This window comes from Salmo trutta, unplaced genomic scaffold, assembly GCF_901001165.1.
Source record: "Salmo trutta unplaced genomic scaffold, fSalTru1.1, whole genome shotgun sequence".
In the NCBI taxonomy this organism is placed as follows: Eukaryota; Metazoa; Chordata; class Actinopteri; order Salmoniformes; family Salmonidae; genus Salmo; species Salmo trutta.
The window spans coordinates 302,893-310,601 of record NW_021822941.1 but is presented as its reverse complement, the minus strand read 5'-3'; the positions used below and the strand labels follow the sequence as shown (position 1 = coordinate 310,601).

At 45.1% G+C, this 7,709-nt stretch overlaps 1 long non-coding RNA gene across 2 annotated transcripts; it reads right to left on the bottom strand.

Moving 5' to 3' along the window:
• Window positions 1–338: 338 nt before the first annotated feature.
• LOC115187361 (uncharacterized) lies at window positions 339–5,668 on the bottom strand. Of its 2 annotated transcripts, none has more exons than XR_003876039.1 (2): window positions 5,216–5,668; window positions 339–2,096 (listed from the first exon to the last, which is right to left on the bottom strand). It is a non-coding gene; the product is annotated as an uncharacterized LOC115187361 (long non-coding RNA). The 2 variants fall into 2 exon arrangements; XR_003876040.1 differs by lacking the exon at window positions 5,216–5,668 and adding an exon at window positions 3,437–4,532.
• Window positions 5,669–7,709: the final 2,041 nt, after the last annotated feature.

Sequence of the window (7,709 nt, the reverse complement as noted above, 5' to 3'; positions counted from 1 at the left end):
TACGATGTTGATGTCATGTTGTGCTGCTACCATGCTGTGCTGCTGCCACGTTGTGTTGCTACCATGTTGTTGTCATGTTGTGTTGCTACCATGTTGTTGTCATGTTGTGTTGCTACCATGTTGTTGTCATGTTGTGTTGCTACCATGCTGTGTTGTCATGTTGTGTTGCTGCCATGCTGTGTTGTCATCTTAGGTCTCTCTTTATGTAGTGTTGTTGTAATCCCAGACCCCCGCCCCGCAGGAGGCCGTCATTAAACATAAGAATGGGTTTTTAACTGACTTTCCTAGTTAAATAAAGTTGAAATAAATCAATTAAATAAAATGCTTAAATGTCACACTTTTTGTTTCCAAAATTATAAATGTTTATTCAAAGGGGATTATACATGATACATAAATCAAGATTCCACTGATTATACCGCCCCCCCAAACAAACCAAGCAAACACAAACCAAGCAAACACAAACCAAGCAAACACAAACCAAGCAAACACAAACCAAGCAAACACAAACCAAGCAAACACAAACCAAGCAAACACAAACCAAGCATACAATATTAAAATAAGATTAAATCAAAAACCAGCATTCCCTGTTTGCCCATTTATAATGTTTTCTAGCACATGATTTAACCTTCATTTAACCAGCCGAGTCAGCTAGGAACAAATGGCTGCCTGTATTCCCATACTGTCACGTCCTGGCCAGTATAAGGGTTAATTGGTATTGTAGTTTGGTCAAGACGTGGCAGAGGGTATTTGTTTTATGTGGTTAGGGGTAGAGGTTTTTCTAAAAAGGGCATTTGATTTATGTATTCCGGGGTTTTTGGGCACTGTTCCTTGTTTATGTAATTCTATGTTTAGTCTAGGTATCTATTTCTATGTTGAGTTAATTGGGGTGGACTTCCAATTGAAGGCAGCTGTTTGGTGTTGCCTTTGATTGGAAGTCCTATATTAGTTGGGTGTGTTTGTCTGTGTATTTGTGGGAGATTGTTCCGTGTTAGCGTGTGTAAGCCTAATAGGACTGTCAGTGTATCGTGAGTTCGTTTTTGTTGTTTTGTCTGTTCGTTTTGGAATTTATTAAAAGTTCAAAATGAACTATCTCAACTCTGCTGCATATTGGTCCTCATTTTCCGATGATGATTTCGCCATATCGTCTGAAGACGAAGAAATCCGTGACACATACATAGACTACAAGTAATCTGATATACTGATAGAATTGAAATACAACGATTACAAAAAGAAAACGTTATGTTGGGTTTATCTTCTACCTGAGATTCACCACACGAGGAGCTCTACTGGTATTGCGGCAGAGAAGATGCAAGAGAACCACATGTGAAGGAAGGCAGTGACAACACCCAGAGCCCCTGTCCCAAACCAAGCTGCACACAATGCCCCCAGTGTTGTCCCCATTCTACCTGCCCACCCATAAGTACCATTGCTCCCTGCTACCCCATAGGTACTCCCGTTCCATGTTAGACCAGCAGACAGAGCCACCCCAGCAGCACCGGCAGGACCCAGCAGAGCTCCCAAGGTACCCCATTGCCCGACTACTGGCTGATTGTTTAGTATTACTTCTAATATAGCCCCTCCTCCTGCTGCTACTGCTGCCCGTTTCATTGGTCCCATACCAAAAGGAGCGGACACAACTACTGCACATCCAGCAACATAATGTGCTGCTACTATAAATGCTAAAGTCACAGACGTATCTACAGTATATTTGTACACAACTTGGATGTCAGACAGTCTTCCAACGGCAGTTTCCATGAGGTGTCCCAAACCTCCACATACTGCAGTGGTCCCGAGCAGAACTACAGTCACCTCCTTGGCATCCGGCTCAGTCTCCCCAGCCCTCATCATTCTCCTAAAGTTAGCTTTGACCTGTTGTAAGACCGTTATGGGGATCAAAACCATTAGAAGAAATCCTATCCACATAGTCAGAAATATGATAAGCTTGTTGAAGGACTGTGATTCTTTCTCAATAGCGTCTTTTGGTGGAGGTCCAAACAGGTCACCTAGTCCTGCTTCCACTGTAGAGGACAGCAGGTAGCCTCCAGGTAATCCAGAGGTGAATCCCAGCAGTGTGCTTCCTAGCACTTTACAGAAACCTGTATGGAGGTAGAGAGGGGGAGAGAGGGAGGAGAGAGGGAGAAGGGTTGGGAGGAAGTTGAAAGGAGAGAGGGAGGGGTTTGGGAGGAGAGAGGGTGGAGAGAGGGAGGAGAGAGGGAGGGGGGTGGGAGGAGAGAGGGAGGAGAGAGGGAGGAGAGAGGGAGGACAGAGGGAGGAGAGAGGGAGGACAGAGGGAGGAGAGAGGGAGGAGGTTGGGAGGAGAGAGGGAGGACAGAGGGAGGGGTTGGGAGGAGAGAGGGGGGAGGGGGTTGGGAGGAGAGAGGGAGGGTGTTGTGAGGAGAGAGGGAGGGGATTGGGAGGAGAGAGGAAGGAGAGAGGGAGGGAATTGGGAGGAGAGAGGGAGAAGAGAAGGAGGTGAGAGGGAAGAGAGAGGGAGGGGTTGGGGGAGAGAAGGAGGGGGTTGGGAGGAGAGAGGGAGAAGAGAGGGAGGAGAGAGGGAGGAGAGAGGGAGGAGGTGGGAGGAGAGACAGAGGATAAAGGGAGGTGAGAGGGAGGAGAGAGGGAGGGGGTGGGAGGAGAGACAGAGGATAAAGGGAGGTGAGAGGGAGGAGAGAGGGAGGGGTTGGGAAGAGAGAGGGGGGGGTTGGGAGAAGAGGGAGGAAAGAGGGAGGGGTTGGGAAGAGAGAGGGGGGGGGTTGGGAGGAGAGAGGGAGGTGAGAAGGAGGAGAGAGGGAGGGGGGTGGGAGGAGAGAGGGAGGTGAGAAGGAGGAGAGAGGGAGGGGGTTGGGAGGAGAGAGGGAGGGGGTTGGGAGGAGAGAGGGAGGGGGTTGGGAGGAGAGAGGGAGGTGAGAAGGAGGAGAGAGGGAGGGGGTGGGAGGAGAGAGGGAGGAGAGAGGGAGGGGGTTGGGAGGAGTGGAAGAGCGGGAGGACAAGAGAGGGGGGAGAACGTAGATGAATGTTTATTAATAACTAGGAGTCCTACCAAAACCCACTCTAAACTACCCCAAACCAGTAAAATGGGATTGAATGTTACCCAGATCAAATCCAATCAAAGTGTATTCATCACGTGCATAGGGTACAGCAGGTGTAAATGGTGCAGTCAAGATATCACAAAGTGACTTAAGAATCAGACTGTTCTCCACGGGGGGATTAACATAGTTTTAGGCTAAGGTTTGGGATAGGGTTTAAACAGAAGTTCAGGCAACTGTTCACTTTAGCCAGTCATTCTGGGAGGTTAAGTTAAGGGTTAAGGTTTCGTGAAAGTCTTTAAAAAAAGAGCCCTCAGCACTGAGATTGAACCTGTGACCCTCAGAGCCAGAGCTTCCGGTGAACATGCCAACGATGAAATAAAATACTCCATGGAATGTTGTCAACCTACCAGCAGAGAGTCTTTATCAGATGAAGCTTTCTGCGTAGGTTGTAGGAGACAAAAAAATGAAGTTTAGCAGGTTCTAGTGCCTCAGTAGACAGAAGACGTTTGCATTTAACCCTGACTTTGAAACAGTTAAATACATACTAATTTACAGACAATCACAGTAAAAATGGCCAAATGTCTACAGACCTTGTCATCATTTGATACGACACTGATAATAGCTGGTGCCATTACAGGTCAAACCAAATCCCTGGTGATGTTTGACGTCAGTCCAGGTCCGCAGGACGGTGAGCATCACTCAGAGGCTCGCAGGTTCAACCCACTGCTAATCACTTGGTTGTTTTTTTCTGTTTGAAGCCTCATGCAGCCTTTTTATTTTGTATCATTTTATGTCTAATAAATCAGTGTTTGTGTTTATTTAATGAAAACAATCATTTATTTCCCTAAGACTCTTCTGGCCATTGAAATGCTCAGTCTGATGGTGTGGGCGTTAGGACATTTTTTGGAAGATATTTACATACACATCCCTGATTGGCTGATATTATGGTCTACAGCACACCCCCTCCTCAGATGAACTGTCATTGGTCAGATCAGATTGCGAACCACCTGAACAGGTTTTTATTCCAAACAGCTCTTACACAAAAGGTGCATTGTCATTTTCACTATTTCAGAGCGTGAAATCAAACGAAACTTTTGTTGTATGTGTCTATAGTACCCGGAGTGTAAACCCAAAAAAAGTGGACGTTTAAGTATTGGCATGTTGGAGAAATCTAGAAAATATGAAGTGTTATGGATGTTGTTGTGGACAAGCTTCTTGAGGAGACTGAAAACATATTAGGAAAAGACTGAATTTGTAAGTCGTAGGTCAAATCATGGATTGCCATTTTTGGCTGAACACAAAAACTATTGTTTTGAAAATATTGTAATTTTCCAAAGTTTACCGTTATGGATGTTATAGACTCTGAAATATACATTCAAATGCTGCAGCTTTCTTGAACACGTTTATGTAATTTGGAATGTTTTGAAAAGGTCAACAGAAGGCATAGTATTTTAAGATTGCATAATCTGTAAGGCCAGGCACCACACCCTACCATGTCATTTTTAATATATATCAATATTCATCCAAATTAACCTTTATCAGTTGAATGTAAATATAATAAATATTTTAACAAAATATGCAAATGGGAAAATACATGTGCCTATATTGCCAATCCACTTTTCTGGATGAACTCTGCGTTGTTTGTGGGGCTTTCATCTTTACAAGACCGTAGAACACGCAAACAAAACTCACAACACTTCAATTTGGTCTGTATCACTTCCTTAACATCTCATCTTCATAACTAACACTGGGCCCTTTCTGAAAGCCTTGACATATGACTGAAATGCCTTGTTTAAACTTGGCCAGCTACTCCGTAGTGGCAAACATTCAGTCTCCTACTGGTAAAATGAGGTCTGCACTCCAAAATATAGACTTTAAGGATATGAACATGGTTTCATGTGGAAACTATACACTTATTTGTGTATGCTCAGGTTGCCCATCATATACAGCCTTACCTGAACCATTCAGAATGAATGTCTGAACTTAACCGTTAAAAATCTACGTTTATCCCCCGTGGCATCAGAGTGGCAAGTCAGTTTCACAACTTCATAAGATCTTGATGGTCATTAGCTGTGGTAACTCTCTGAGGCTATGAACAAATGAAGGAGTGTGGCTTTAAAGATGAAGAGCATGACACACGTTTAACACAAGATGATACTGTGTGCGCATTGTGTCTCTTCTCTTACCATGAATGTTTGAAGTTGCCATCGTTGATACAGAGAATCACTGCATCCACCTGTCTCTGGGGCTCTTCCTGTTGTTGATACAGAGAATCACTGCATCCCCCTGTCTCTGGGGCTCTTCCTGTTGTTGATACAGAGAATCACTGGATCCACCTGTCTCTGGGGCTCTTCCTGTTGTTGATACAGAGAATCACTGGATCCACCTGTCTCTGGGGCTCTTCCTGTTGTTGATACAGAGAATCACTGGATCCACCTGTCTCTGGGGCTCTTCCTGTTGTTGATACAGAGAATCACTGGATCCACCTGTCTCTGGGGCTCTTCCTGTTGTTGATACAGAGAATCACTGGATCCACCTGTCTCTGGGGCTCTTCCTGTTGTTGATACAGAGAATCACTGGATCCACCTGTCTCTGGGGCTCTTCCTGTTGTTGATACGGACTTCTCTGTCTGGCAGTGACTGAGTGTCTGACAGTAAGGTAAAGTGGCAGAGGTACACGTGACCGCGTCATCGCCATGTGACAGGAACATGACTATGGTTCTGTTGAGGGATGACTACACTGCAGACATTGCTTTGCATCAACCATGTCATGTTATTGACTGCCCAGGCTGCCATCTGATTACTATACAATATATATCATATCAATTCAGTTTATTTAAGGGGCTTTATTGGCAAACATATGTTTACATTGCCAAAGTTATCTCTCTCTCTCGCTCCCTCTTTCTCTTTCTCCCTATCATGGCAGTGGTTCAGGTGAGTGGGTAGCAGTGCTCTCTCTCTCTCTCTCTCTCTCTCTCCCTCTCTCTCTCTCTCTCTCTCTCTGTCTCTCTCTCTCTCTCTCTCTCTCTCTCTCTCTGTCTCTCTCTCTCTCTCTCTCTCTCTCTCTCTCTCTCTCTCTCTCTCTCTCTCTTTCTCTCTCTCTCTCTCTCTCTCTCTCTCTCTCTCTCTCTCTCTCTCTCTCTCTCTCTGTGTATTATCCATTTGATCAGTCCATTTAATTGTACAATATATGTTTTCATTGATATTTATCCTAATGACTGAGCAGCACATCCAGCCTGGTCAGCGATTTCAAGCCAATTCTACCAGTAATATTCAGGCTTCATCCCAAATGACACCATATTCAATTTATAGTGCACTACTTTTGACCTGGGCCCATTGGGCTCTGGTCAAAAGTAGTGCAATATATAGGGAATAGTGAGCTATTTGGGATAGAATCTCAGTCTGATTATCTGGTATATAATTCACATGATTTTCAGTGCGGCAGGTAGACAAGGCTGGTAGCTCCTTGGTCTGATGGGTCTTTCACTTTGGTGTTTCTGCTACGCTCTACCACACTCTACTGACCAGTTATGGAACTGCAGCATGAAACAGGAGAATTACAAAAATACAACAACAAACCTATTGTCTTCAGTTCATCATTCAGTTGAAATTCAGCCACCATCTCTCTATGTCACTCTCTGTCTCTCTGTCTCTCTCTCTATGTCTCTCTCTCTATGTCTCTCTCTCTATGTCTCTATGTCTGTCTCTCTCTGTCTCTCTGTCTCTCCATGTCTCTCTCTCTGTGTCTCTCTCTGTCTCTCTATGTCTCTCTCTGTCTCTCTGTCTCTCAATGTCTGTCTCTCTGTCTCCCTCTCTATGTCTCTATGTCTCTGTCTGTCTCTCTTTCTCTCTCTGTCTCTCCATGCCTCTCTCTATGTCTCTCTCTATGTTTCTCTCTGTCTCTCTCTGTCTCTCTGCCTCTCTCTCTCTTTCTTTCTCTTTGTCTCCATCTCTCTCTCTCTGTCTCTCTATGTCTCTCTCTCTGTGTCTCTCTCTCTCTCTCCCCCCCATCTCCCTATAGCTCTGTGGTGTTGCTGAAGAGATAGGTAGCATTATTACACACATTGCATTAATGTTTTGGAAGGAGGGACGGAGGGAGGGAGCCGTTTTATTAAACTGTCTCCCAATATGTAATAACAAGATACATAAACATTTAACTAGTCTCCTCCCCTCACACTGACTGATCCTGGATCTGTAGAGCTGGGTCTACTCCTGTATCACGTCAACATTTAACTAGCCTCCTCCCCTCACACTGACTGATCCTGGATCTGTAGAGCTGGGTCTACTCCTGTATCACGTCAACATTTAACTAGTCTCCTCCCCTCACACTGACTGATCCTGGATCTGTAGAGCTGGGTCTACTCCTGTATCACGTCAACATTTAACTAGTCTCCTCCCCTCACACTGACTGATCCTGGATCTGTAGAGCTGGGTCTACTCCTGTATCACGTCAACATTTAACTAGTCTCCTCCCCTCACACTGACTGATCCTGGATCTGTAGAGCTGGGTCTACTCCTGTATCACGTCAACATTTAACTAGCCTCCTCCCCTCACACTGACTGATCCTGGATCTGTAGAGCTGGATCTATTCCTGTATCACGTCAACATTTAACTAGCCTCCTCCCCTCACACTGACTGATCCTGGATCTGTAGAGCTGGGTCTACTCCTGTATCACGTCA